Source organism: Schistocerca americana, chromosome 3 (genome assembly GCF_021461395.2).
Source record: "Schistocerca americana isolate TAMUIC-IGC-003095 chromosome 3, iqSchAmer2.1, whole genome shotgun sequence".
NCBI classification, from domain to species: domain Eukaryota; kingdom Metazoa; phylum Arthropoda; class Insecta; order Orthoptera; family Acrididae; genus Schistocerca; species Schistocerca americana.
In genome coordinates, this window is record NC_060121.1 from 315,567,456 (window position 1) to 315,589,399 (window position 21,944).

The 21,944-nt window shown below is 41.4% G+C and overlaps 1 protein-coding gene across 1 annotated transcript in view; it reads left to right on the plus strand.

Annotated features, from left to right (window-relative positions):
- Positions 1–863: 863 nt before the first annotated feature.
- Positions 864–21,944, plus strand: part of LOC124605686 (shootin-1-like) — a 302,657-nt gene continuing 281,576 nt past the window's right edge. Inside the window, exon 1 of the mRNA XM_047137542.1 lies at positions 864–1,040. The gene's annotated coding sequence lies outside the window, so the exon portion shown is untranslated. The remainder of the gene's footprint in view (positions 1,041–21,944) is intronic.

The following is a 21,944-nucleotide window of genomic DNA, read 5'->3' on the forward strand; positions in this document are numbered from 1 at the left end:
GGCAATGCACTTAGCACCAGCACTGCATTTAGCTACTGCACTGCACTTGGTCCACAGCATAATGTTGTGTCAGACGATGAGCCTGCAGTGGCTTCGGAAACATGTTCATGCTTGAATAAATCGTGAAAAAGCGACTGGTTGCGTATTTACTACTAGATACATCGCCAATTTAAATCACAGTCGCAGTTCGTCATCCACAATGGATATACTGAAATCTAATTTTGATTATGTTTCAAGAAGTCTAATGGCTCTTTATAATGAGTGGACATTTAATTTATCATGGGATGAACACAGCTTTGCTTAATTTTAGTAGTTCCATTGCCCCCTTACATTCTTTTCTAAAATAAGTGGTTTTTTAATAAAGTTGGATGCTAGTGAGCGACGAACACTTGCTGAAATTTACTTTGCCAGTGCAAACTAGAGCAAACTGTATGGCTCGTCTTTCCACCGGCAATAGTGTACGCTCGTCATTCAACTATTTTGTTGCATATAGTTATTCCTTCGATAGGACACACTGCAGAAATTTCAAAGTTTGGCTAGATTTCGTACTGTAATATTACTCATTATCTCCGCAACTGAGATCTGTGCGTTTGGACATAATCCATTATGTAAATCATTGCTACGTTTTAAACCTGCTCTACACTTGCTACAAGTGTGGGTACCTAACGCGAAATCATTTCGTAGTACAAGCTATGTACTACTGAAAACCAGAGGTCCCGCTTATTGGCGTAGCCGCTACTGCATTTAGTGCGTACATCTGTCGCACGATGGCGTACGTGATGCCGCAGTGCAGCAACAGTTGTGACACAGTAGCCGCACCCGCCACTAGGGGCGCGTGTTTTACTTGCCTTCAGCATCAGCTGTTACGCGCTGTCCATACCGTAAGACCAAGAGCTCAGTGCAAATGCGGTAGCAGTTCGGAAAAGACGGTCGGGGGAAACTGTGAGTCCGTTCATCACAGAAGTCGCGTGTGATAATTATTCTGTAACGCGAGGCGTAGCCGTGCATGCACACAGTTCTTGATTGCACTAACGCACCGGGTAAGTGCTCATTTAAATACGCTGCATGATAGCCGATTGAGTGATAGCATGGCTTCAAATCAGAGGATTGTTTATAATCATTGTTTTATTAAGTCATATCGTTTGAAGATTAATTCAAAAGAAATAGCCACATATTATATACTACTAGCACGTCAGCTGTTCGTAATATTTATATTTGAAGAAAGAAATATTTTCAAATGTATTGCGGGGCGATTCGAAACTTTTGTTTCTCGGAAATAAAATGTTCATTAAATGTTTTTCTATTACATATATATGCTCCACCAATAACTATCCGTTTCTGAAAATTGGTGTAGTGAAAACGTTGGCTTAACTGTTGTACTGTCGATGTGATAGTTTCCGAACTGCGCTAGTGCTGCAAGGGAAGGTGTATCGACCCAAGACAGTAAAAAATACATTTCTCATCATTATAAGTTGAATAGAGCGATTTGTACACAGATTAACATTATGCGCATTCGTGTTATGGCAGTGCCCGAAAAACAATTTTTCTTATAGCACCATCCTGGACGAAACTACGCTGAATCGCAAACGGTAGAGAAGTCATGTATATTGGCGGATATTCACATTCGTTACTATTTTGTGTGCTGCAGTTTGTTTGCTCGGAGACTATACTGCCAAAATAATTTCTGCACCCATTCCTGAAGAACAAGTGACTGATAGCCCGTACACAATTTTGCGGCTTTCGTGCAATTTGAAAAGGGCGCCATGTGCGCGTTGACAGCTGGTCAGATTGGCGTTCGTTACTGTTGGAGGAGAGATGCATTACACATGCGCCAAGGTGCAGTATTATTTGTTCGGATGTTAAGTACGATCTAGTGACTTATTGGCAAGTCTGACCACGTTAGAAACAGACAAAAACAATGTTTATTATCACAATGCTGATAGAAGATATGCAGTAACGAATAGTGTCTTGCATTACCATAGAATTGAACTCGAATGTTTGAATGACACAGTGACCGGCATGACTAATATCGAATCGCAAGCCGTATTGGTGAGTCCGTAATATTTATTAACCGTTAGCGAACTGTACTGTTCGTTAGCTGAAGTGGCCGACCGCGTGCGGTTGTTCAACTGCTCTGCAAGGGGAAGCCGAGCTGTGGTCTCATCTTGCCACGCCCTGCGTGTACGACGCGCCCCCGCACCGCAGACAAGTCTATTCCGCCGTGCCGTGTTCACTGACCTGACCTGTCCTGTGCTGTGCCTTACTGGAAGACAACGAACAGCCAGTTGCAGTTGCTGCGCTATTGTTCGGACATTCGCCATACTCTTCTCCGTTTCGTTTACATGTGTATATGCCATATCTCGAAGTACATCGTTCGCTTCGATATGCTTACTGCTTATTCAAGTTCATGTTCATAGAGCACATATAGCCAGCTTTGCAATTGGACTGACAACTTCGTTACTATAACGCAGTCCTCTGTCCTGGGTGTTCAGTAGTCACCGACAGGTATAGATTCCTAAGGAAAATGCAATTGGACCATTATTGTTTATTATACACATTAATGGCCAAAAAACAGTATAAGTCGCTAACTCGGCCTTCTATAGGTGATGCGGCTATCAAGGGTAAGCGTGATCCGACATATAGTTAGGTATTGGACAAAAATCACCTGCTGCAGAGAGTGACTCTTGGTGTTAATATAGAAAAATGTAATATAGTGCACTTCATGAAACCTAAAAACCTTTAACTAATGGGTTAATGAGTGTCAAATGGAGTCAGTCGTGTCATTCAAAAACTAGGGAGCAACAATGTGTCAAATCATTTAGGCCCAGTAGGAGGTAACGCTAGTGGCAGATATCGATTCAATGGTAGATTACCAAAACCGGAGATATTCCGGTGTAGTCAAAACAGCAGCTCGAGAGTGGGGGCAGAAACACTGAAAAATCATAACCTGCAAACCGTCGAAGAAAGAAGTGCAATATCTCGCGGAAAGCGGCTTACTACATCTAAACGGTTACCTTGTCGGACCGTCCCTAATGAACTTGTCGTCGACGGAACGGGACGTTAAATCCTAATATTCCTTCCTTCGTTCATGATGGACTCTGTAAATGCTTTTCAACCTTTTACGTATCATTCCCACAGATAAAATTAGACTAATAACAGCACCCACAAAGCAAGCACTCTTCCCAAGCGTCATCCGTAAATGGCGTGGGATGAAATCGTAGTAAGAGTTACAATAAAAACTACATTGTTTTATACACTTTATAATTATTTGTAGATAATAGATGTAAGGTCATCCTCTGTGGGTCCGGTGTTTTTACTATGATATGCTGCGCGCAAAGAGGCGAGTCAAAAGCCACGACATTAGCGATAATTTAATTTGCGTTAATTAATAGAGGGGCTTCATTTTATTGCTGCCTCTTAAACGTTTCCCCTGGAGTATACCGTTAATTTTTTTTGTAAATAAGTTACAATAAAAGATGTCACAAAATAGAACAATCCACCATTAATCCCGTCTGGAACCCATGATAATGGAAACACAGCAATTACGTTTCATTTTCATGTCCCTCAAGCCGTATCAGAAGAACTAATTTCTTCATGTGTTGTTGGTATTCAGTCTGAAGACTCGTTTGCTGCAGCTCTCCATAGTATTGTATCATGTGCGAGCCTCTTCATCTGTGTATAACTACTGCAACTTACATCCATCTGAACCAGCTTATGTATACCTGCCAAGTCATCCCTCTACGATTTTTACACGGTACATTTCCCTCCATTATTAAACTAACTATTCCTTGATGCCTCATCATGTGTCTTATTAATCTATCCCTTCTTTTAGTCAAGTTGTGTTACAAATTTATTTTCTCCTCTAGTCGATTCAGTTCCTCGTCATTAGTATCTAATCTTCACCACTCTTCTAATTTAGCCAAAGAAGCTATGGGGATGGATGAAACTAGAACTAGACATTCCTAGTGCTAGCGAAAGGACACACATGAGGCGCAGCTTCCAGAAGAAATGGAAAGAAGAATATTAATACTGCACGGTTCATTAAACCACGAACAATCGAAAAAACCGCCATGCTCTGCCAGACAACGATACGAAGCTCAAGAAAAGAAGCTGTTGCCTTACACCCTCTCTGAACTGATATACAAAAATGACTAAGGAATTTACACTACACTACACTACCTTACCTAAAAGGTGAAGCACCCAGAAGAGAGGAGGGAACGAAATGAAACTTCGACAGACAGCGCATATGATGTTATTTCAGTGATCATAAAATTGAGTTAAATTTGCAAAAGAATTTAGCAGTATCAGTCCAGTTATCAGCATGACGTTGCACCTGCTATGGGCTGGATGCATAAGCAGAATCTGTTGGAAAGGACATAAAGCCATTGTATCCTCTCCTGGGGCACCTTGGCCCGCAACTGTTGTAACTGGTCCTTGATGTAATAGATGCTGGCAGTGGGACAGAGCTGACATCCGAGGTGGCCCCACACATGTTCTAATGGGGACTGATCTGGGGAACTTGCTGGTCATGGGAGTACCTCAACATCACACAGATAGTTCGCAGAGACACGTATGATGTGTGGAAGAGCATTGTTCTGTTGAAATATGGCACCACAGTACCATCGCATGAGAGGCAACTCATGATGCAGGATGTCCGTGACGTACTGTTGTGCCATTAGAGTTCCCTCAGTCACTGCCAGCCGTGGTCTGAAGACATACCCGATGGTTTTCCACATCACGATGCTAGGAGTAACACCGCTGTACCTCTTCAAAACTTAGGATGGCTGAGGCATCTCCCCAGGTCGCCGCCAAACTCGGCGACGATGGTCATCAGAGATAGAGCAGAACCACGATTCATTGCTGATCACCATGTGACGCCACTCGTCAGCAGTCCATGCTTCTTGGTCATGCCACCACTCCAAATGCAACCATTTATATTGTTGTGTTAAAGGCATACTACCCATGGGACAGTAATTCTCTATCCCGGCTGCTGCTACTCCGACTAATGGTGCCGGATGACTCACTGTGTTGCAGGTTGTCCAATACTTGCTATTGGATGGCAAGCACAGATGTGAGGGAATTATGTGCTCGGGGAATAACATAGCGATCGTCCCTTGTGGTGGTCAGATGTGGTCGATCGGAACCTTGACAAGTACGCCTGTTCTCAAGTTCCCATGCAGTCCTACATCGGGCCACTCTCACATCTGAATCGCCCTGAAATCTGGGGATTGTACGATTCGACCCGCTGGCCAGATGAAGTCCGCAATGAAGCCCCTTTCAGACTCTGAAAGTTGCTGGTAACACTCTCACACGGGTACGCGGTATCTCTGTGTCGTTCAGCGATCACTCAGTATCTGAAGCCGTTCACGCCCCACTCTACCAGGCGTGGTAACAACACTAATGCACTGGTGGCCTTTCTACTTGTCACAAATAAGTGCAATTATAATCATTTATGTATACCTGTCGACGGTGTGTATGTGTACCAAATAACTTTGACATTGTACCTTGTCTTTTGGGTGTTTCACTTTTTTTTGTCAGCTAGTGTACTTGCAATGAAGTATACCGTAGTAATTCAATGAAACCAACTTCCTAGATATAGCGAACGTTTCTCAGAGAAGCTTATTTATTCTTCAGCACTTCAGGCCAGTGCAACGAAAAATTGTTGTTTTGTGAATCGCTAAATAAATTTCCAGTAATCTCACCTGCCGGCCGCTGTGGCCGAGCGGTTCTAGGCGCTTCAGTCCGGAACCGCGCTGCTGCTACGGTCGCAGGTTCGAATCCTGCCTCGGGCATGGATGTGTGTGATGTCCTTAGGTTAGTTAGGTTTAAGCAGTTCTAAGTTCTAGGGGGCTGATGCCCTCAGGTTTGAAGTCCCGTAGTGCTGAGAGCCAATAGAACCATTTTTAGTAATCTCACCTAAACACTACTACCAACGAGCTGACAAACCGTAAGCACAATAAGACTGTTAACTATGTTAACACCTGCATTAAATCACTTGACATGTTCATATAGCTGGAATTAGCAGTGCAACACCGATTGAATTATCCCGTGGTCTGACAGGACGCCAAATAAACCATGTAAATCACCATCGTTGTGACACTTTGACAGCGTGTGCTGCCTGTAACTTCCGCGAGTTGCACAATAGCAGTCATATTCTACATAACTGTTAGTTATTCATTTATTAATACCAGAAACAATTATAAAATACAAGTTGTATCACGTAATGATATGTAATGACAAAACATATCTGCATATAATTTCACCAAATCATAAGTGTTAGGTGTGTTGCCATCAGGTCTTCCATTGTGCTTCTCAAACGGCATTTGCTGCAGTTCATGATGCGGGCTGAGATTCGAGCTTCGCCACATTCGTAGAGCCTAGATGGGCCAGGGAAGCCCCCTTTAGTAATTAGTTAGTTACATGTTCCATAGATCATTTGAACAATTCTGTTATCGAAAAGATGTGGAACCAGTCAGTTTACAGGACATGTATACATGATTAGTGTTATCATCAATAAACACATTATCACTTTAATCGTATTGCTGGCTACCAGTTTTTAAGTATAAATTCTTCAGTGGAACGAAAGGAGCTGTCCAGTCCAGGATAAATGATTTTAAATTACACGCACAATTTGCTTCGCTACCCCTCACACATTTTATGTTATTCAACAAATGATAAAAAAAAAATTATTGCTGCAACTGGACACTTCTCTGAGACACTGACAGCTTTAACAGTTGTTAATAAAGGTCATTTTCCCCTCAAGTGTTGTAGGTATGCACATCACTGCAAAAATGTGGTGGATTATTTGGACAAAATTCATTAGCGAGAATATATATTAATATGCTCAATTTGGATCTGCCAGTGCCATTACGAAACCTAACGATTTCCAGCTAGACCGGTGTTCCTTATGCCTTGGGAGGATGTGTCTGAGTGTTTCTCACCCCCGTAATCTGATCTGTGCAGTCTTAGGAGGTTCGTTTAGATTTTTAGATTTACAGTTGTATGGGGAAACTCCTCCTAGACCTCAGTAGTTGACGGACAGGTTGATATCCATGCGACGGCGCACGTATAAAGAAGTGGTTTAGACCTCTCGTTCATGGTCGCACATTCTCTTCTTTGTGGAGCTGCTCCTACGAAGCAGTAAACTTTTCCACATGGTATAGTTTCAGGCAGCCAGTGATGCGTCGGTGTGTTTCATTCAGAGGATGTTGACTTGATTAGCATTATTGGATCTTTACCAAACAGGGCAAGCATACTCTGCAGTGGAATAGCAGAGCCAGGGCAGTAAGTAGTTTTGAGCATGCCTAGTTGTGTACCTCAGTTGGTTCGAGTCCGTTTGCGAAGGGGGTAATTTCTGACCGACACTTTCTGTTTGGTGTTTATGCAGTGATTTTTGTAAGTGAGGGTGCGGGCCATTGTTACACCTAAATACTTAAATGTTGGAGAGTGGTCTAATTGAAGGTCCTCCCAAGCTACCTGTAATTTCCTTGGAGCATGTTTTTTCTTTGGATTGAAGGCTCATACCGGAGTTTCTGATGGGTTAAGCTTCAGTTGGTTTCCTCTGCAGTAGTTGGTCAGTCCAGATAGGGGAACTTTGAGAATGTAATTTGTTTGGTAACAATATAAACTGAAACAATATACTAGACCAAATAGTTCAGAACTGTTCTACCATCTGAACCTTACCGCCAGACGTTAAGCTTTAGTGTGCCAGCACCTCCGGTAATTCATGTAAACGTAAACGTGTACTCTGTCTTGAAGCGCATCGGTACCGACCTAGTGCCGCGTCATCCTCTCTACCCATTGGACGTGGTATGAAGGGGATTAGGGTCACATCGTCGCACTCCCGGCCGTTGTCAGTTTTCGTGACCTGTCGACTATTCATGCCACCATGCTTTTCTTTCATTCTCGAATATTTCTGTTCTCTTAGGTATTGATCAAGCAAGATGTTCTGGAAAGCCTTTATAGATAAAGATGTTGGCCCACTGATGCTTTGTAGATAAAGGTATTGGCCGACTGATGCTTTCAGCTACGCTAAGAAAATATTCTTATTAGAGCACTGAAGATGTGACACGAAAGTCGACTTTCCTTCGTAAAATCATTGAAAAAACTAATTTGTGATGGTACTTTATTAAAATGACCAGTTTCGGCCTATACTTGGCCATCTTCAGACCTAAGTATAGGCCGAAACCGGTCATTTTAATGAAGTACCATCGCGATCTAGACTGTTTTTTTTTTTTACTGATTTTATATAGATTACAATGTCGCTGCTTCCCGAAAATGTTATCAAAAGTTTTGAATTTCCTTTGGTTTTCCTAAATTACTTGAAACAAATATCTGAAATGTTCCTTTAAAATACACAAGACTGATTTTCTTCTCAATCCCTTTCGTATCTAATACTTGGCCTTGTCGTCGATATGACATTAAACCTTAATCTTCGTTCCTTCGAATGTCATTTTGTGTATGGTGCCTCCTCGTCAAATTGGCCTGGATTCAAAAATTAAATGTATCCCGTCACACTTCAAGCTAACACACAAACTGCGGATTGACGACTTTACGAGTCCCTCATGTAATGCAGTATTCATTATCCTGCAATCCCCTGCCAAATTGATGAAGATTTAATATTAACTTCAGAAGTGAAAATTCTACAAAAAATACTGACATTTAAGGTCACGAAAGTTATTTTATTATTTATCACACATTTACAATACGGGGCAGTACACTCTGATGACGCAAAACATTATGACCATTTACTAATAGCATGTATTCGACAAGTCCGGTATGTTTGCGGTGGTATGTGGCAAAGTCTTACAGGTCACCCAAGTCCGAGCCGGAGGTTTGTGGACGCGAAGATGGCGCTCCGGGTAGGGCCCCAGATGCGTTCCATCGCGTTCATGTCAGGCGAATTTGGTGTTCAAGACATCAACGTGAGTTCACTGTCACGCTCCTCAAAGTACTGTAGCACGATAACGAACTTGTGACACGGACAGTTATCTTCTGGGAAGATGCTGTCGCCATCGGGGAAGACATCAAGCATGAAGGGATGCAGGTGGTCCGTAATATTGTGAAAGTCCTGCACAGCTGTCATCATGCCTTCGGTTAGCATTAAACGTCCAGTGGAAGCCTAGGAGAACGTCCACCACAGCATAATACCACCCCCATCGGCCCTCTGTCACTGGCATGGTGCAAGTTTCGTGCAGCCGTTCACCTGGACCCGAGCACAGCTATCAACCTTGTGTAACAGGAAACCAAACGACACGTCTGCATTGATCCACGGTTCAACCTCGATGACGGCCTGCCCCATGTACCATAATTGAACATGGGAACACGTAGTTGTCGTCTGCCTCGGAGCCCGTGTTCAGCAATACGTGTGAATGACGTCCTTCTAGACACTTATGCCTGTACCAGTATTGTACTCTGTCATCAGATCTGCCACACATTGTCGCCTATCGTGCTTTAAATATCGTACAAGCCTCCTACTTCCACATTCTTTGATGGGTGGACGTCTAACGCCGTTTCTCATTCTAGTGTTTTTACCGTCCTTCAACCACTTCCCATATAAAGCTCACGACAGCAGCACAAGAACAGCCGAACTGCTTGCCCGTTTTCGAGATCTCTTTCCCAGGCGCCGGGCTCTTTGTCGAAGTCGCGCATGTCACTGGATTACCACATTTGTGGCTCATGTCGTTGCTAGAATAATTCCCCATTCGTCTCTGTTCTGTTTATATAAACTGAAGCGCCAAAGAAACTGGTATAGGCATACATATTCAAATACAGAGATATGTAAACAGGCACAATACGGCGCTGCGGTCGGCAACGTCTATATAAGACAAGTGTCTGGCACAGTTGTTACAAGAGTTAATGGTGCTACAATGGCAGGTTATCGAGTATAAGTGAGTCCGAACGTGGTGTTATACTCGGCGCACGAGCGATGGGACACAGCATCTCCGACGTAGCGATGATGTGGGGATTTTCCCATACGATCATTTCATGAGTGTAGCGTGAATACCAGGAATCTGGTACAACATCAAATCTCCGACATCGTTGCGGCCGGAAAAAAGACCCTGCAAGAGCGGAACCGAATCGTTCAACGTGACAGACGTGCAATCCTTCCGCAAATTGCTGCAGATTTCAATGCTGAGCCATCAACAAATGTCAGCGTGCGAACCATTCAACGAAATACCATCGATATGGGCTTTCGGAGACGAAGGCCCGCTCGTGTACCCTTGATGACTGCACGACACAAAGCTTTACGCCTCGCCTGGGCCCGTCAACAACGACATTGGACTGTTTATGACTGGAAACATGTTGTCTGGTCGAACGAAAAAAATATTCAAATGACTCTGAGCACTATGGGACTTAGCCGGCCAGAGTGGCCGAGAGGTTCTAGGCGCTACAGTCTGGAACCGCGCGACCGCTACGGTCGCAGGTTCGAATCCTGCCTCGGGCATGGATGTGTGTGATGTCCTTAGGTTAGTTCTAGGGGACTGATGACCTCAGAATTTAAGTCCCATAGTGCTCAGAGCCATTTGAACCACTATGGGACTTAACAGCTGAGGTCATCGGTCCCCTAGAACTTAGAACTACTTAAACCTAACTAACCTAAGGACATCACACACATCCATGTCCGAGGCAGGATTCGAACCTACGACCGTAGCGGTCGCGCGGTTCCAGACTAAAGCGCCTAGAACCGCTCGGCCACTCTGGCCGGCTGCTGTTCGAACGAGTCTCGTTTCAAATTGTATCGAGCAGATGGACGCGTACGGGTACGGAGACAACCTCGTGAAGCCATGGACCCTGCATGTCAGCAGGGGACTGTTCAAGCTGGTGGAGGCTCTGTAATGGTGTGTAGCCGTGTGCAGTTAGTGATATGGGACCCGTGATACCTCTAGATACGACTCTGACAGGTGACAAATACGAAGCATTATGTCTAATCACCTGCATCCATTCATGTCCACTGTGCATTCCGACGGACTTCGGCAATTCCAGCAGGACAACGCGACACCCACACGTCCAGAATTGCTACAGAGTGGCTCCAGGAACACTCTTCTGAGTTTAAACACTTCCACTGGCCACCAAACTCCCCTGACATGAACATTATTGGGCATATCTGGGATGCCTTGGAACATGCTGTTCAGGAGAGATCACCACCTCATACTCTTTCGGATTTATGGACAGCCCTGTAGGTTTCGTGGTGTCAGTTCCCTCCAGCACTACTTCAGACATTAGTCGAGTCCATACCACGTCATGTTGCGGCACTTCTGCGTGCTTGCGGGGCCCTACACGATATTAGGCAGGTGTACCAGTTTCTTTTGGCTCTTCAGTGTATACTTTCCTTATGTACGCGCCAAGGAACCTGGGCGCATTCAGTCTCGCGGTCGGCAGTGGTCATAACGTTTTGGCTCGTTGTTAACGGTATAGTGTCTGCCACGAGATCCTTCCAAGATTTTTCTCACTAAAAATTCTAGTTCGACTGTCTGTTCCCGACGCGGATGCTAGGCTTCATTTTGAAATCTAATTCTCTGATGCTCTTTTAAGATATATGGTCAGATGTGTAGGCCAGCACGTTGTTTTTCCACGACTACAGTGCACGGTGGCTCACGACGAAATACTACGAACGCGCTCAGCTCTAACAGTACATCTTTATGGCCTATTGTCGGTGTTCGCGAATAATATCACAAAGAAACATTACGTGTAAACGTTCACAACCTTTACCATTTTTGTGTGATGGGACGCCGCTCATAATCTTACTAGTTCCCACGACGTTTCTTTGCGTGGTTAATTTCTTAACGGCTATATAATGGCAGCTGATTACATCTACATCCGCACTTTGCAAACCACAGTGAGGTGCGTGGCAGACAGAACGTCCCATTGTACGATTTATTAGGGTTTCTTCCTGTTCCATTCACGTATGGAGCGCGAGAAGAATGTTTGAATACCTCTGTGAGTGGAGTAATTATTCTAAACTTATCCCTACTATCCCTATGTGAGCGATACATAGGGGGTTGCAGTGTATTCCTAGAGTAATCATTTAAAGCCAGTTCTTGGTACTTTGTTAATAGACTTTCTCTGGATAGTTTACGTCTGTCTTCAAGAATCTGCCAGTTCAGTTCCTTCTGTATCTCTATGACACTCTCCCACGGATCAGACAAACATGTGACGATTCACTGTATACGTTCATTATACCCTATCTGGTACGGATCCCATACATTTGAGCAATATTCTAGAACCGTTCGCACGAGTGATTTTTAAGCAATCTCCTTTGTACACTGATTGCACTTCCCTGTGTATTCTACCAATAAACCGAAAGGTACCATCTACATTATCCACTACTTATCCTATGTGATTATTCTATTTCATATCCCTACAAAGTGTTACACCCAGTTATTTGTGATCTTATTTTCGAGAATCGACGTGTTTCTGTGCAACTAGCTTTTAATATACTGCCCAAGCGAAGATGATTTCGTGGGATATTGTGGCTTTTTCTCCATGTGTTGTTTTCCACAAACATTTTACTGGAGACTCTATGAAATGGCTGCTCTTTTTCTTCAAGTTTTTCAGCCACTGCCACGGTATATATCACCGGCGTCACTTTACTGGAATTCGAGAGCTGAAACCATCTTGCAGATGAAAGCTGATGAATTAACAGAACTATTTTGTATTTACGCGGTGGAATAAGCTATTTATTAAGTCTCAACGGCAAACAAGTATGACATATTGTCGTCTATATTTTCAGCAAAGAGTTCATGAAATTAGAGGTGATAGACGTAAGTCGTAGTTTATATCCCACAGGAATTCACAAAGGGCGTGGCAGCATCGAACCTCCTCCGTGAAATATAAGAATTGAACGCCTCGTTCCCTCGTACATATTTAAACTCCGTGTGTTGTTCTCTTTCTTCCGTCGCCACGTTTGTTCTAGCTTTACACAGAAATCTCTGGTTTCTTTTTCTGTGAATTTACTGGATCTGTGTCCAAGCAGTTTATTGTTGTATTTTCGTATCTCTAATGTGCATCTGGAACCTTTCCTGATGTTAGTTTGCAGTTCAGTGTTGTTCTTTCTATTGATGTTTTATGTTGTCGACGTCAGCACTCCTGTTGGAATCTTTGTACCTAAATGGTGGTGGTTCTTAGGTAACTGTGGCCGATCTTTCAGTTTACCTTTATAAAACATCGTACGTCATTTTATTCGTGAACTTCCAACACAATCTGCCATTAACATTATTGCTGCTTAGAACAGAGGTTTTCAAGCTATGCGTCGCGGTGGTTTCAAAACAATAATAATTTGGTTTATTTGCATTATTAACGAAATAGTTATTATATTTTTACGTTAAGCTACAGCTTATTCATAAAGAAATCTCTTCGAGTATGTGTATAACTACAGCTTACTCTGCTGAAAGCAAGAGAATATAAACGCATATTTCATGCAGGAGGAGCATATACTTCTGTTGTACGTTTTATTGTGAGAGGCACTTTCTTGGCACATAACAATTTTGTATGGACTCCAATGATTCGCACATTCTCACACGACACTCGACTTTCTAATATACGAATATTTTGTAAATGTAATTACTTTTGCTTCGAAAGCGAACATTTTGAAGACTCCTGCCGTTTGTAGCTCAGATGTAGCAACAATTGTTGAACTTGTTTCTTCTTTATTGGGAAACATTTTTATTGCTTTTGACGCTCAATTATCAGTTATTATTCCTGTGTGGTTTTCCCTTCAGTTACAGTTGTGGTTTGTATGGTATGTTAAATAATGTAGATATTGCATTGCATACAGTTTCCTACGTTCCATACTCACTGATTTGACTAGAGTTGTAGCGAAGAAAATTTCACGTTGTTAAGTAGATATACATCTTTCTACAAAAGGTCAAGTCTTCTGCTGTTAACTAGCCATTTTTGTTCTTAAAAGTAAACACCTTCCTTCATCAAGTATCTGTAGTTTAGAAGGGAATCGTAAATAAACTGCCCTATAATGTACCTTTTCATACCTCCTAAAATCCTTAGGGAACTAAAGACAAACGTAGTGCCATATTTAGCAATTTCCGATTTTTATGTCACTAAACACGCTCCCTGTTGTGACAACTATGTTACAAAGCAATACAAACGATTCTATCTGCATTCATCCAATGTGGTATTCAGAACTGTAGCTTCCTGTCCGCTTGGAGCGCTGCTGCCACAGTCTATAACAAAAATGAAGCGGAGTTTCCTGAGATTATCTGGTAGCGTGACAGACGGCAGTCGAATCATACTATAAGACTCATTTGTTTTTATTCTGTAACAGTCAGTTTGAAGATTACTTTATCGAATGTAGATCGTTTTTAATTGTTTTTCTTATGCGGCTTGTGTTTGTCACCATGGACAAATTTTCAAATGTAACGACAAAACATCACATGTCAAAATATCGTGCAATTCAAAAGATGTGACTACACGAAAATGTATGAAATATAACGACAATTACTTGAATTGATCGTTTTTAATTGTTGTTTGTCTTATGCGGCTTGTGTTGTCACCATGGACAAATTTTCAAATGTAACGACGAAAGTCACATGTCAAAATATCAAGCAGTTCAAAAGATGTGACTACACGTAGAAAATATAACGACAATTACTTGAATTGTGTTTTACGTCTACGACTGTTGGAAATGAAGAACGACCAAAGTGTGTCATTTGAAGTAATGTCACGGTAGTTTGGTAAACAAACTACTATACTACTTTTCTCTCAAGTTGAAAGAAATTACAGAACAAAGAAAACTTTCTCTAAGTAAGCTACGAGTTCTACAAAGCCTCTTCTTTTATCTTATAAAGTTGCCTACCGTGTGGCAAAGAGCAAGATGCCTCACACCATTTTGAGGTGAGTCATCTGCGAAACAACTGGCAAGTGTCCCTATGTCAGACAGCTCAACGAATATCCCATATGGCTGACGATATTAACGTTCAGTTGTTCGCAAAAGTCAAAGGTAATGGTGATTTCGCTATTCGGGTTGGATGAAGCTAAAGCCAACAACAATGATGCTCATCTAATTTGTTACATGCGGCTTATACGTGACAACAAATTTCATGAAAATTTTTTCCACAGGAAAATAACCTTGTAGTAACAGTAACAGACCTCTTTGAAATACTACACCCTTTTATAGAAGAAAACCACGCTGGAAAAATTGTCTAGGCATGTGTGCAGATGGAGGTCGAAGTATGGCTGGCTGGTACGCCGGAATGCAAGCTCTTATAAGTAAAGCGTCCTCTGCTGCTATTTGGACACGCTGTTTTACTCACCGAGGAGCACTGGCATCAGAAAGCTCGAGCAATGTCCCTCATGAGATTCTTCAATCAGTCAGGGAAGTGGTCTAACTTCACTAAAACTCGGACATTTATGTCGAGGTGTTTTCGAGAAATGTGGTTTGATATGGAGGTTGAGAACAATTCCGCAATTTATTACAGTAAATGGCTTTCACATGGGATGTCGTAGAAGAGTGCATGCATTTACTCTTACCTTGTTCAAGAGAAACATTTGAGTTCCGAGAAACTCGTAGACAGTGACTGTTTTGAAGCTGGCGTATCATTGTAACATCCTCGAACAACTCAATTCATTGGATCTATCTCTTCAAGGTAATGAGACCAACATTCTGCAAGTGTCAGATGAAATTTCAGCCTTCGAAAAAAAAAAACTTATTGTGGAAGAAAAAATTTGATAATAATGAGATACATTACGTTTACCCCGCTCTTCTAGGCTTTAGAAGACAATGACTCTCAGTTTAGTGAAGAATTGAAGTCTCTGATTGTGAATCATTTAACTGCACTCAGTGATTACTTTCTGAAGTGCTTTCCAGAAAGAGCTGGTCAACAAACTGGATCAAAGATTCACTCAGTACAAAACTTCCATCAACAGTTACTACTGATGTACAAGAGAAATTTACTGACATTTCTTACAGACTCTTCATTGAAACCGAATTTCGTCTCTCATTACTGCCTAAGTTTTGGAGACTGGTGATGGCAGGAGAATCCGGAAGCAGGTAACGAGACCTTTTGAATTTTGATACCTTTTGCAACGTCCTACTTACGTATATGAGATAGGTATTTCAGTGTGACCGTCATCAAGATGTAATGCGTTATGTCAACAGTTAATAAAGGAATAACTACTTTCGTTCACTTTGTTTATGTATTCAAGTTTTTTGACCCCACACTTAGAGTTGGATGTCATGTGCGAAAGGAGCCGCAGGTGTTTATGTTCAACTCACGGAAGCCGTGTATCCAAAAAAAAATTGATAACCAGTGAGTTACAATGTTTTGAATCATTTCACTCATTCCAACCGCACCCTTAAATTATTCCTTCGTCTTTGACATGTTTTCTTTCGTGATAATCATTTTCGTATTTCATCCTTTCTTGTATTAGTTTTGTGGGCGTGAGATGGTTTGGCTACGAATCTATCGTTATTGAGCCAGGCCTTCTTTTTTACTTAGTTGCCAATGAGTGCTATAAAAGAAATCAGACGAGGCCGTAACATCTTCAGCGCGGCAGTAAAGTTTGGATTAAATTAAGAAAAAGAATAGTTGGAAGAAGGATTCGGAGAGATGGAGAACTTACCGACAAAGATGCAAATGTAAACTAGATAACGAGAAAATAGAACGAAGAAACAGTAGAGAGAAAGAGAGAGAATATGAATGTACTAAACCCAGGTAGGTGTTGCAATGACTTTGATTGTGGATACACATTTGAATGCGGCATGTTTCGAATCCCCGTGCTAACATTCTGATTAAGCTTTTTCCTGGTTTGCTTGAGCCACTTCAGTCGGGATGTTCTTTCAGGAATTCTACGGTAAATTTCGTTTCTCATCCATGTCAGACCTGACTTGTTGCTTTTTCTCTGATAATCTTGATATCGACGGGGCATTAAAATCCTAACTTCCTTTTCTTCCGACAAATGTCAATAGTATGTAAAAGCTCAAGTCAAGGATATATGTATGTACCGTAAGAATCATAATGTTTAAGATTATTTATCTTACAGCATCATTTTATTTGCGGTGCGTTTCGAGCCGCCAGTGCTCACAGCAGGCACCATATGTTTTGGACCAAATGAGGATCCTAGCAACGGAACAAATTAGCGGCAATCTAGTTAATAGTATTAGTAGCGTAAGTAATGTTTACGTGATTTTTATGCCTTGATACCTGATGCTGAGTACTAATGGTTCGAAACGCGTCACTTATAATGTCATAAAATTTATAATAACAAACATTGTGGCTGATTAAGATACCGCGACCGCTACGGTCGCAGGTTCGAATCCTGCCTCGGGCATGGATGTGTGTGCTGTCCTTAGGTTGGTTAGGTTTAAGTAGTTCTAAGATCTAGGGGACTGATGACCACAGATGTTAAGTCCCATAGTGCTCAGAGCCATTTGAACCATTTGATTACGATACATGTATGTATCCTTTATTCCAACAATCACGGAAAACTAATCTGCTTGTATGGCTAGTTATTAAAATTTTAGTAACGACTAAGACACACTGCCACACCCCCTAAACTTTAGCCAAAGTTTTTTTGGTTCAAAAATGGTTCAAATGGCTCTGAGCACTATGGGACTTAACATCTGAGGTCATCAGTCCCCTAGAACTTAGAACTAGTTAAACCTAACTAACCCAAGGACATCACACACATCCATGCCCCAGGCAGGATTCGAACCTGCGACCGTAGCGGTCACGCGGTTCCAGACTGAAGCGCCTAGAACCGCACGGCCACACCGGCCGGCAGTTTTTTTGGTCTGCCTATCTCGTGTAGTGGCGACTAACATGGTGTGCCCCACACTTTGTCTTACAGTCACCTTACTGGTTAGGTGGAGGAAGGTTCTGGGAAAAGGGATAACCCTTACTCCGCAGAAAACTCGTAATCGATGTGCGCCTTTTTTCGTCTGGCGCGAAATTGGCGTCCCGAAACACGGCATGAATATTCAGCGAGGATTAAATCAGGATTCTGATCAGGACATTTAAAAACCGGTGCGAGTTTTGTCCCTTTTTTGTCGTGAGATGCTTCGTTGTGAAGCATGTGGTGTGAACAAGTGTTCTTTGAAGATTACATACACAATGCAAATTTCTGAACTGCTCGTCGATAGGAGACGGAAGTAGGTGACCTGAGTATCACCGTAACACGACGTAACGTTGCCATGTTGAGCAGTAACTGTCCCTACGATAAATTACAATTCAACATTCGCGCTTGCGAAGTTGGCCGTAAACACTTCGCTTGTTGAAACTTCCTGGCAGATTAAAACTGTGTGCCCGACCGAGACTCGAACTCGGGACCTTTGCCTTTCGCGGGCAAGTGCTCTACCAACTGAGCTACCGAAGCACGACTCACGCCCGGTACTCACAGCTTTACTTCTGCCAGTACCTCGTCTCCTACCTTCCAAACTTTACAGAAGCTTGCAAGGTTCGCAGGAGAGCTTCTGTAAAGTTTGGAAGGTAGGAGACGAGGTACTGGCAGAAGTAAAGCTGTGAGTACCGGGCGTGAGTCGTGCTTCGGTAGCTCAGTTGGTAGAGCACTTGCCCGCGAAAGGCAAAGGTCCCGAGTTCGAGTCTCGGTCGGGCACACAGTTTTAATCTGCCAGGAAGTTTCATATCAGCGCACACTCCGCTGCAGAGTGAAAATCTCATTCTGGACTTCGCTTGTTGGTCGGTACTGTTCACACAAGTTATTTATATGTGCACGATTTTGACGAAGGACCACGCCATACCGTATTTCGTTGCAGTATAAAACGCCTTTCCACTACGCCGTGGCTCTGCAGCACAGCTCTTATTACGATACACGAGACCAGAGCCTGACATTTCACTAAGATAGTTCGACGTGTATGTATTGAGCGGTTTTCGGCTGTTCATCGTGAGTTTACGACCGTTGCACGGAACACTAAGGCTGCTAAAAAAGATTCTGGTACCCCTTGAAATGTTTTTGATGAGAACATTACTGTTAGCAGAAAAGCATCTGAAGGGTTTGGCAAAATGAATGAAGCTTCGGACCCGTAGCGCTGTGCCTAATACACTAGGCTCTTAGTCAGAAGGTCAAGAATTCAAATCCCCGTACAGGCATCTTGATTTCGGTTTTCATGAGTTTTCCTACATCACTTCAGGCGAAGTCAAGAGAGGATATTCCATTGCACATTATCAGAATTCTTCATCAGATCTACGAATTCAATGTATGTTTTATTGTTTTTGGTCAAATGTTTGAGCGAAGCGATAACAAGACTCCCTAAAAATCAAGTAATAGATTATAGTGCAGATTTTCATAGCCAAATGAAGAGTGGGAAGTGGACAAATTTTGAAAAAATATAATAAATATCAAATCACAGCATAGACTAAAACACTCCCTCCTTTCTCTTGATCTATGTGTCTTCCTACTACTACTACTACTACTACTACTACTACTAATAATAATAATAATAATAATAATAATAATAGCATAGTCAAGGGAAAACACACTAAACAAGAAGATTACATATTGGATAACCACAGCGACTGCATAGAAGCGATGGAAAAAACAGATGCCTATAAATATCTAGGATACAGATAAAAAATAGGAATATATAATACAAATATTAAAGAAGAACTAAAAGAAAAATATAGACAAAGACTAACAAAAATACTGAAAACAGAATTGACAGCAAGAAACAAGACAAAAGCTATAAATACTTATGCTATACCAATATTGACCTACTCATTTGGAGTAGTGAAATGGAGTAACACAGACCTAGAAGCACTCAATACACTTACACGATCACAATGCCACAAATATAGAATGCATCACATACATTCAGCAACAGAAAGATTCACATTAAGCAGAAAGGAAGGAGGAAGGGGATTTATTGACATAAAAAACCTACATTATGGACAGGTAGAAAATTTAAGAAAATTCTTTCTAGAACGAGCAGAAACTAGCAAAATACACAAAGCAGTCACTCATATAAATACATCGGCTACACCACTGCAATTTCATAACCACTTCTACAACCGTTTAGACCACATAACATCAACAGATACGAAGAAAGTAAATTGGAAAAAGAAAACACTACATGGCAAGCACCGTATCATCTAACACAGCCGCACATCGATCAAGACACATCCAATACATGGCTAAGAAAAGGCAATATATACAGTGAGACGGAAGGATTCATGATTGCAATACAGGATCAAACAATAAACACCAGATACTACAGCAAGCATATTATTAAACATCCCAATACCACAACAGATAAATGCAGACTTTGCAAACAACAAATAGAAACAGTAGATCACATCACAAGCGGATGTACAATACTAGCAAATACAGAATACCCCAGAAGACATGACAATGTAGCAAAAATAATACATCAACAGCTTGCCTTACAACGTAAACTTATAAAACAACACGTTCCCACATACAAGTATGCACCACAAAATGTACTGGAGAATGATGAATACAAATTATACTCGAACAGAACCATTATAACAGATAAAACAACACCACATAACAAACCTGACATCATACTCACCAATAAAAAGAAGAAATTAACACAACTAATCGAAATACAACAAATATACAAAAGAAAACAGGAGAAAAAATTGAAAAATACATCCAACTGGCTGAGGAAGTCAAGGACATGTGGCATCAGGATAAAGTTAACATTATACCAATTATACTATCAACTACAGGAGTCATACCACACAATATCCACCAGTACATCAACGCAATACATCTACATCCAAACTTATATATACAACTACAGAAATCCGTAATTATTGATACATGTTCAATTACCCGAAAGTTCCTAAATGCAATATAATATAAACCGTACAGTTAAAAGGAAGTCACGCTTGATCAAGGTCCGCGTCACTTTCCATTTTTGACCAGATATAACGTCTGAGAAAAGAAAGAAATAATAATAATAATAGAGAACTGATCTATATTTAAATGTATTGTATCGCATACTTTCTGAACAAATCTTAAAAATAAAAACATGGAATAAAAACGATGAAATGGTTTGTGAAAAGATTTATCAAAAAGTGAGAAATAAAGTATATTAGAGAAACATTTGTCAAGCCTCTGAATGGTGCTCGACATCATGTGCAGCAAATTATGTGCCGATTGAGAATTTAAAGATCAATATTTTTAAGTTAGATTCTTGGAATTTTAAAGAGTAATAGCAGACATTTGTTTTGGGGGACTATTTAGATTGTAGACTATGCAGTCTGTTGTTGCGTAGCGCTGAGATACTATTGCTACGGTTGATGATTTGTATAAAAATAGTAACTCAATCGGTTAAATATTTAGCCGCTTGCTACCAATAGTATTTCAACGGGTAAAATATTTTATTGCTCGACTTCACATAGCAATAATATCTCAAGGCCACGTAACAGCAGACTGCACGCCCTACTTAGTCCTCCAGACAAATAATCTTTAGTACTTTTTAAAATTCCATGTTATGTATATTTCAAAGGCGCGTCATATTTGTTTTCTATCCGTTTTATTTCTTATTTTTTGACAAATCACTCGGCAAAATATTTGGCTTTTTTCAATTTTTATTGCTAAAACTGCCCTCTATTTCTTTTGCCAATCCTCTCCAATTATACGAGGAGCGGTATATATTGAGCGGTTTTCATCTGTTCATCATTAGTTTACGACCGTTGCACGGAACACTAAGGCTGTTAAAAAAAGATTCTGGTACCCCTTGAAGTTATTTTGATCATAACATTACTGTTATCAGAAATGTTAGTCGTAAGGACAAAAATATGAAAACAAATTACCATGCCCAAAACGACGTAGAAAAGCCTTTGGCATTCACAACAGCTTCCAGTCGTCCCGGAATGGCTAACTACAGGTCGTCTATGGTTTTCAAGGGAACATTATTCCATTCGTCCTGCAAGATAGTGACGAATTCAGATTACGATGATGTAAGTAGATAGCGATCACGCACCCTTCTCACCAAAGTATAC